The sequence below is a fragment of the Podarcis filfolensis genome (genome assembly GCF_964270895.1).
Source record: "Podarcis filfolensis genome assembly, chromosome: 1".
Classification (NCBI taxonomy): Eukaryota; Metazoa; Chordata; class Lepidosauria; order Squamata; family Lacertidae; genus Podarcis; species Podarcis filfolensis.
In genome coordinates, this window is record NC_139604.1 from 47,066,856 (window position 1) to 47,076,965 (window position 10,110).

At 43.6% G+C, this 10,110-nt stretch overlaps 1 protein-coding gene across 1 annotated transcript in view; it reads right to left on the bottom strand.

The window, feature by feature from the left end:
• GLI2 (GLI family zinc finger 2) overlaps window positions 1-9,816 on the bottom strand; it is a 304,721-nt gene extending 294,905 nt beyond the window's left edge. Inside the window, exon 1 of the mRNA XM_083584535.1 lies at window positions 9,812-9,816. The gene's annotated coding sequence lies outside the window, so the exon portion shown is untranslated. The remainder of the gene's footprint in view (window positions 1-9,811) is intronic.
• Window positions 9,817-10,110: the final 294 nt, after the last annotated feature.

Genomic DNA, 10,110 nt, shown 5'->3' on the forward strand with positions numbered 1-10,110 from the left:
CCATCTTCAGTTAACCCTTTCCCGCCTTGACTTGCCACTGGTTTGGCTAGGCCTGGAAATGCTGCCTTTTCGTTCCTCCCATACTGTGCCCTAAGTCATGGTGGCAGCTCCTTGCTGTTTACTATTTCTGCTGCTCCTTCTATCTCCTTGCTCCCTCAGTCCTTGGAACCCCTGCCTTAAAATGCCATACTTCTGTCCTCTGGCTGGCCAAGCATTTCTCCTTCACCAATAAGGCCACCCTTTCTAGCAGCATGAAAAGCTGCAGGTGCCACAGGTCCCTAAAGGATGATGAGCAAGAAACCCAGTTAATGTCATGAAAACCCAAACAAGTGCAGCTGAAAGGCACGTGCTGAGAAGAAACTGTGGAATACACTTTAGGAATGAATAATGTCAGATGATGATGTTAGAAAAATGTTGAACCACAGAAGACCAGCAATTTCAGGAAAAGAATATTTATATTCCTTTTGCCTTTCTTCCAAGAAGAGCTTTTAAAAACCGCTTCATCTTTTCTTTTTCAGTGTGCGTTGTAGTAGAGCTCAGGGTCAAGCTCAATGCACCTGTGAAATCTCCACACAGGCTTCAAAAATACTCCTGTCTGAAATCCTGGAGTGTAGGCAGCAGGGAATTAAATGGACAAATGGTGTGACTCAGGATAAGGCAACTTCCTATGCTCCTAGACCAAGATAATAATAATAATAATAATAATAATAATAATAATAATAATAATAATAATAATAATATAGCACCTCTACCTTCCATACCCTTGAGGTTTTATGGGTAGGTAACCTAAGAGATCTCCTTGCCCAGAAAGTAGCATTTAAATGGTTAATCCTTTTTTTCCAAAAATTACATTCAACGCTATCATGAGAAACATGAATCAGTTCCCTTGAGCAACAGCAATTCATAAATCCTTTTCTCTTCCAGCTTTGTTCAAACGGGAACAAACACATCAGTGTACCATGGAAAGAACAATCCAACAAGAGGTAACCTTCTCTGCTGAGCACAATAGCTTTAAGTTGCAATAGAAACGTGAGTTGTGCCCCTCCCCCAGCTTGGGGAAAGAAGAATGGCTATGCATCTAACTGTACTGCATGGGGGTGGGGGTGCCCATTAAATGCCTCGTAAAATAAACAGCGATGACTACAACCAAAGGTTTTGTGAGGCTGAAGCAAACAAAAAGTTCAGGCTACTTAAGCTCTGTGTTTGTTACATTGGCTATAAAAACAATTAGCTTTAGATCACCAGTGCTGCAAAGTTTGACTTCCACATACCTTTATAGTGCTCCCTTGGGTTATCACCCCCTGAAATCAGGGCCCGCATTCAACCAGAGCTGAGCCCATTATTGATGGAGCTGCCTCTTGTACAACAAACAATAAGATGCCTAAAGGTTAGGGTGCCACTAAAACCCAACCTCAAAACAAAGTCAAATAGCAAAATGCGTCAGAGAGTTCATGCAAGGATCCAGGCCCATTTTTCTATTTCAGGGTGTGTTGGATTTTGGCTATGTGTTCCCTTTTGCCCTGGGATTACTCACTATGTTAACCTCTTGATGGTGGCCATGAAAGGTGGTTTTTGTCCAGGGCACAATCTAGTTGAAGCTCAGCACTATGGGGAAAGGGCAGTAGCTGGCAGAGCATATATGCCTTGCATGCCAAAGTTCCCTCCAGGTGTCTCCAGGTAGGGTTGCGAAAAGCCTTTGCCTGAAAACCCTGGAGAGCCAATGCTAGTGAGCGTCAACAGTGCTGAATAAGGGGTCTGATGTGGTCTAAGGTGGTTTCCTGAGTTCTCATTAGTTAAAACAGGAAAGCATGACTCCTGTAGCAGAGAGGCCCAGATCAGGTCCATTGGCAGTAAATGGACCAGTTTAGAATCAGGCGGATCCTTGGCCGCCCCAGCTCTGCCCCTTCCTCACTGCAGAGGCACTCTGTTGTGGTGGTTTCTGCTAGCTACTGCCTGTGGAGATGCCATTAGCAGTACCTTCTGTCTGCCCATTCAGTGGACACAGCAGGGGCCTCTATAGTGCTGGTGCCACACACCCCACCAGCTCGAGGAGCCTGGCAGAGTTGAGCAGAGCCAGGCAGTGATACCTCAGCCACAACCAAACTCCCGCTAGCACACCAGGTTAGGGATTTGGAATGCTGTGTGTGTATTTTAACACTCACTTTGAAATCCATCTTTGGTTCCATTTTTCCTATCGTTCTCAACAAATGCCATTCTCTTCAGCAGAAACTGATTATGACCTTAGCTACTGTGGCAGTTTAGCATCTTTGGGGAATTTGCCTCCTTAAGTGAAACAGTATGTGCAGTTTCCAAACCTACTCTTTCAGGCTTTTGATTTGTTAGAAACTAAAGTTATATATAATATGGTATTGTTTTAACAGCATCATATCAAAAACAATGTGGTATATCAAGAAACCCAAGACTGTAGACATTTCTTGGGGGAGGGGAACCTGGGGGGGGGAGTGCTTTTGACAGGCTGTGAGGAGAATTGACCAGGCACTGCTTTCTTCTCACTGGAACTGCCTGCTTTCTGTATTATCCAGGCTTTCTTGGATGAAACTGATTTATTTGGATCCTTTCCAATGTGGTTCCCAGCTGGGTTTGAACAGAAACTGCCTTGGTTGCCCTGGAGGTAGGGATGGGCAAATCTGTCAATTCTGGTTTCTTTTGGTTTCTCAGTTTCCCAGTCTTAAGTTCAGGTCTCTGCATTTTCACATCAGTTTGTGATTTATTGTTATTATTTTTTAAATCCTCATGAAAATTCACCAGCATTTTAATGTGAATTTATCCAAATATACACATTTTAGTATGCAATTTCGCCCAATATGCAAAGCAATTTCCCCATATATATATAATGCACTTATGTATATAATCCTCACTAATATATTCACTTTATCCTAGTATATGCAAGTATGTGCACATTATTTGACTAGAGAACTTCAGAGAAGTGCAAATTTTGAAGGATGGCTGTGTATTGTTTTGGAAAGTGCAAATGAAGTAGGTTCACTTTTAAATGCAAAATGAAACCAATTTCTTCCCCATCCTTACCTGGAGAATGGCCGTTACCCAGACACATTAGTTGGGGAGGGATAAACAGGGGAAGTGCAACCAAATTAATTCTCCCAGAACTTTCAGTGACTGGAGATATGCCCCAATCACTGAGCTTATGAACTCCATAGAAACCCAATTCAGGGGTCCCCAACTTCAGGGTCCTCAGTCTGATGGCCTCAAACCAGGTCATAATGATAGGGTCCATGTTCACTTCCCATGCTTCTGCTTCTGGTGCCACTAGACTGATAGATCTTGCCTCCTAGCCTCATGTTTTGCCCCCTCCTTTTCCCCCTGCTGCATGTTTTAACCGGTTTTGTTATATAGTCAGGAACAGGTTGGCTGCACTGTAGTTTTGGGATATGTAAGCTGCTAGTGAAAAAAACAAACAACCAGTGTTGTTGTTCCAGTTGGGAGAGAGAAGAAAAACACAGTCTCCTAGTAATTTTGTCTCAAACCTGGGAAGGTGGAGGCACCGATTTGTAAGTCAGTCTGAGATGTGGAAATGTCCCACTATTGGCTCCCAGAAAGGGCTGCACTTGTTGCAGTTATCAAATCACCCACCCAAGAGGAAACACAGCACTGAATCACAAACTGAAGGAAGGAGTTATTTCACTACAAGGATTAAAATGGTTAAAAATCACTGAATGGGTAGATTTCATTGGAATGCCTATCTGTAGTTCACTGCTTGCCATTAGTTAAGACCATAGCTGTCAAGTGTCCCTTATTTGAAGGGACAGTCCCTTATTCCAGCGCCATGTCCCGCTGCTGTCGCTTATTGATGGATGTCCCTTAAATGTCCCTTAAATTATGTCCCTTAAATTTCAAAGGAAGCAGCTCCTCTCCCTCCCTCCCTGCCGGCCAGGGAGGAGGGAGGCTCCAACTGTGTTGCTTGGCTGTGTTGCTCACCCAATAAGAAGTCTAAGAATGACTGGGGGGTGGAGCTTGCATGCCTTGTGTGTGGCTAGTTAATGCAAGCTGAGGGGTTTTTTGAATGTTGGACGTCATTTTGTTGCACGTGCTGCTGCAAACTTTGCAGTGCAAAGCCAGGCTGGGGAGCCATCTTAAGTTGAGGCTGCATAGGCCTTGTGGTGCATGTGATTCAGATTCTATTCAGTTGAATCTCTGGTTACAAAGTTGGTTGGACAGTGTTCTCGAAGCTATCCAGCATGAGTTTGACCAGACTGCAGGAGGACAGGAAGACTGGAGTGCCTGGAACAGGTGAGGCTGCAGGTCCCTTATTTTGGCTGCTGGTCCCTTATTTTCAAGGCTGCTGGTCCCTTATTTTCAAATCTGTAAGTTGACAGCTATGGTTAAGACCAGGCCTGGAGAGGGTGAGAGAGTTACAACCCAAATGTCTTCATTGTATTCTCCCGCCTTCACCCATGTCTCATCTTCAGTTTGGGGAAAATACAATGTACTGTTCACACCACTTTCCTCAAAATCATGTATATCAAGTACAGGAGTATAGAAATAAATAATGAACCAATGATTTATATTCAGAGTGTGGTGGATGGCACCACTGTGTGTGTGTGGTGACTACATTTAGTATATGAGCATGAAAAACATCCTAAAACATCTGAGGAAAGAAGCAGGTCATAATTATTATGGCTACTTCGTATTTATGTTTATGAAACCGCATTTATCACTGGTGAAATTGGCACAGGCTGACCTTATCCCAGCCAAAATACAGCTGCTTTGGTCATGTGCTTTTTTGTACAAAGATAAGAATAAGCATGGGTTCTTTCATTGCCTTAAAGAGAAAGAATTGGTGGGGAGGGGAGTAGCAAAAGCCCCAATAGTGAATGTGTGTGTGTGAGAGAGAGACATATATATCTTCACAATGTATTGTATACAACCCTATTTTTATAGTGCCGCTGAAGGAGATTCACAGATCTAAAATGTGTCGGGCTCAATAAAATAAATATTCTGTGCACTTTTAAGGTGGCTTCTCTCAACACCCCCTCCCGAAAAAATAAGTACATTTCCCCACAGAAATCAATGGGACAAGGTAGGCAATGCCCCCTTTGTCATAAGATGCTACCCGCCTCAAATGGTAACATTATTTCTTCGGAGCCTCTTTTCCCAGGTGGTGGGAGTGAATTTCAGAAATGTCCTTGTTAAAAACTGTCAATCCAGAAAGGAAACTGTGTATCTTTTGCAACTGTGAAATCGTCTTCAAGGCCAAGTCTGAAACTTGGCCATTTCTCATGCCACACCTTCATTTTCATTTAACCAGGAGCCAAGACTGGAGCTTAGCAGAGAGCCTTACCAGAGAGACATGTTTACTTGCTTTGTTATATTGTTGGGGATTCTTTTTTCTTTTCTTGTCCCACCAGACTGTCTTCATAAAATGGAGCTTTGCCAAAAAAATGTGTGTTTTTGGAGGTAAACACAGATCCAGTTTATGGGATGAGTATCTGTTTGATGGCTTTAAAGCAGCTGCAGTGAGCACTGACGCAGGTATGCTTCTGAAGGAAAAGGACAATAAATACAAACACCAGAAACTTGGCTCCTTTATCAGACTGCCTCAAAGCAATTTGGTGGCACAAAGGAGGGTTAAAGACATCCTTACTGACAAATGAATTACAATATTTCCCCTGTGTGTGAAACGTGTTTTAAAAACCAGCTTTTCCCAAATCCTGTTGCCAGTTTCACCTTGACTGTACCACAGGTTGCCCTGGAGATTGATGGTCTGCACAGAAAGGGGGAAATATCCAACAGGTCAAGCTTCTTCCCTGCTATGATGGAAAAATGGTCGCTGCAGGAATGACCGCTCCCCGCATAAAACGGGGGGCGACCTTTGCGTGGACGCGCGCAGCCCCTGGATCTGGAGCGGCTCCATCAGCATAGGCTTGGCTTTGCCTTCCCTCAGGTGGGATACCTGGAGGTCTCCGCCTACCCCAGTCAGTTGTCCAATCCCACCTGGGGGAAGCGTTGCCAAGGAGATCAGGCTAGGTGGGGGAGGAATTACCTGCCCACACAATAGAGGGAGGATCTTACCTGGGAATCCTCACTTGGCTCCAGAGCTTCTCCCACCCTACCCACCCTCAGTTAATGCCTTATTTTGCAGGTTAACTTTTCTTCACAGGTTTTGCAGGTTAACTTTTCTTACAGGTATGCGGGCGCTGCTACGTTAAGGTCGCTGTCAAAGAGCTGGAAAGGAATTTCCCTGCACTGGCAGATTTCCCCTTTCCTGTAACAAAATGTCACAACTTTGGCGGTATCAGGCCTTGGGCGGAATCCTTTTGTCCATCTTCCTCTTGCAGCGGCGATACCAGGGTTCCCCGTTAAAGGGGTTTCTGAAGGGAGGCTTTGACCGTACGCCGAAAGGTCGTCATTGCTCTCCCCTGCGGCAGCGGCGTAACGGGGGCGGCTATCTCTGCTTGAACATATGTTCTCCAGAGCCGGCCCATCCCCCACACAAACACTGGATAACCCTGATGCTCCCTAGGTCCCCGGCGGGGGACTGGGGAGGGAGAACGCCCAATGCCTGAGCCAAGGTCTACCCACATTTGAAATTTAATAAAGTTGTGGCCAATTTAATCCCATAGCACGTTGTCTTGAGTCGTTATTCCACATGACGGGGGGGGGGGGCGCTCGAAACCTGGGGACTCTGCCTGTCCACACAATGCTATGTAAAACTTAAAGGTTCAGAATCCCTCTCAAGGTCTAGATGTGGCAGTCTCAGATGCAGCTTCTTCAGTCCATAAGCAGATGGGAATGATAGCTGCCTCTCAAACTGAGCTTGATACATTCAGCCCTAAGAGAGAATAAGTCTTCCCCAATTCATAGTTTACAACGTCTAAAGCTAGTGCTGGGCTCTTTCCAGTCAGCTTTCTTGAACTTCTTCCCGACACCCTTGAACAACACTCCCCAAGATATTTGCTCAATTATCTTGGAGTTATCATGGTAAGACTATATTCAGGGAAGGGCTGTAGCTTAATGGCTGAGCATCTGCTTTGCATGCACAAGGTCCCAGATTCAACCCCCAGGTTCTCCAAGTGGGCCTGGGAAAGACTCCTGTGTGGAGAGCTGTTGCCGGTCGAGTGTAGCCATTGCTGAGCTAAATGGACCAATGTAGGCAACTTCCTGTGTGCCACTATTGTTGTTATTTCAACAGTATGGTTTCACAGACCTATGTTCCAAGATCTTGTCTAACTCTTTTAAAGCCATATAAGTCATGGGCATCCCACATGTATGCTTATTATCATTCATTCATTCATTCACATTCATTTCTGTGCTGCTAATAACCAGGATTCTCAGAGCAGCTTACATCAAAATATTTAAAACAATAAAAGTTATAGTATCCCACTATATTTAAAACAATAACAATTACAGCACTGTATTCCACTATCACCAGGACGCCGTCTGCATGGGAGCCACCCATTAGATCTCACCACATGGGGGCACCCGGCACGATTATTGTTGATCATCACATCTGTAAAGCCACAGAAAGGTTTCCCTATCACCTCAAACAAAGCTTTTCAGCAGAAAGCATTCACACATTCAACTGGCACCCATCAAGGGCCAGTTCAAACGTGAATATACATTGATGATTTAGAATCTGCAAGATCATGTATATGTATGCTATGAACTGTTTTGCAGTCTTTTCCCACTGGAAACATGGTTGTTGTTTTTTAAAGATAGTTGTCTATCTTCTTATTCAAAGCAAAGCTGCATTACCATTACTTCCTATGTCCATTTGCTTATTGCCATCTGAATGTGTAAACCCATTCCCAGGTGAAAAGCATTGCCCAATCTGAGAAGAAATGTGGTGTTATAGCTGTGATGGTCCATTCATCCATGCAACTCATCACATGATGTCAAAATCCTCAAGTGACAAACATGCTGGTGTGAACTACCCCTAATAATACAGTAATTAAGCATAGAGAGATCTAGTTATGTGCATGCTTGTGTGAAATAGCTATGCATCTTCTAGGAATGAATTCCACATAAGAACACATCATTTCCCTAAACTACATAAACATATAAATTATATTCTGCAAACCATAAATACACTAAATCAGGTTTATTTTGTGTGTGTGTGATTTTGTTTCATTTGGAATATAGACTTTAATATCCATGACTCCCATCACTCTACAGTACATGTTCTTATTCAAAGCAAGGCAACACTGTTATTTCCACACCTCCATAAATAATGGAGGAGGTATAATTTTCCAAGTTGGATTACAGCTGGCTAGTCTCTGGTGCAAGGTGTTTCCCCATTTATGTAGCAAATCCAATACAACGGTTTATTGTACGGAAGGCAAAGGATCTTAATCAGGAATTAGCTGCTGCTAATGAGGAAAAATAAGCACCAAGCCTGCGAGAATTATTACTAAGAGATAAGGATGTAATTGCCTAATGTGGCTAATAATCTGATAAGAGCCCGTTTTATCTGAATTAACCCACGGAACTGCTGCTGATATATAGACTTTACAATAATCCCTAAGGAATTCCTCTTAAATGGAACTGGAAAATTGTCTATCTGTCTATTTGCACATATATTCATAATAATATCGGATTTGTTTAGACATTTTGATTCACAAGAATATAAATGCTACATGAAAGTTGGAAATGTTTTTGCTTAGAGCGTTAATGTAATAGTTCCAGATTATACAACATAATTATAACACAGACATGAAACATAAAATTATGATACGTGATCAAATGCTCTCATCAGGACAAAATATATTATTATTATTATATGGATCAGAAATCTCACTACCCATAGGCCTGGCAGATTATCCTGAATATAATCTGTCTCTGTCCTCCTCCTCATAATGTAGCACATAATCATACTAGTGGAGAAAAGAGCAAAGCCAGTGTGCCTGACATACAGCCTAGACAGAACACAGGCCACACCAGCACCATATATTTAAAGCACATTTAAGTTCCATTTAAAGCATATGGCTTCCCCCAGAGAATCCTGGGAACTGTAGTTTGTTAAGTGTGATGGGTACTGTAACTCAGTGAAGTATAAACTACAGAACCCAGGATTATTTGGAGGAGGACATGCGCTTTGATTTGATGGCATGCATGTGCCTAAGAAGGTCCAGCTAATCTAGCATCTTCTTTCTCACAGTTGCCCTCCAGAGGCTTCCAGAAAGCTTGACAGAAAGAGAAGGAAAGAGGAACGATATCAGTGTTGAGTGGGCTGGGCTCAGAGAGCCAATTCTGATTAACCAGCATAGACATGAAACAATCGGATATGCCCATTCACATACTAGAAACTATATGCTAAGGATATGGCAGGCTTTAAAAGTCTGAAGTACCAAACTGAGTATATCTCTCCACCCATCAGAGCCAGCCCACCCATGAGGCGGGGTGAAGCAGCTTCCTCAGGTGGTGAAAACAGAAGAGACAGCGCCCTCTTGATGGGCCCACCAATCTCAGCTGCAGAACCAATCTAGGTAAGGGGAGCTTTGGCAGCTGCACAGTGTTTTGCTACCCAGCTTGCTGCCAGGCTCCCCTGCCCCTAGGGGTAAAGAGGGACCAGCAGCAAAGCTGTGCCGCCAGACAGAAATGGAATTCTTCTTAGAAGCCCTTGCTGAATTACTGCTCCCTTAAGGAGAAGTACTTTCCAAAGCTCCCTCCAGTCCTGTGAGGTGTAAAGGCTTTGAAAGGGAGTCTCCCTCATTTCTAGTGGCAAGGTTTTGCAAGGAGAAGCAGGGTGGCATTTCACCTCAGGTGCTGAAACATCTCAGTCCGCCCCCACCAGCCATGTACTAGATGAACTCCTAAGTGTTTAACAACTCACCACAAATGTTGTCCCATATAGGCTACAGAAATGGGGAACCTGGTAGGCAAGCCTCACAGCATCTGATTGGCTGCATTTAACTTGGCAAATCACAAATTGCACAGGCCTGGAATAAGGCACGTGGAACACAGCACTAGCTTGGAGTCTTATACAGCTGCAAATAAAACGTTTTAAGTGCAGCATACAATGTGACACCAGATGGCGATGGTGAGCCTTATGGAAAATTCAGTGTATTTTTAAAAACACAAAATGGGTATATTTATTTGGAGTAGGGTTGGAGGATTTCATGTATTTCATTA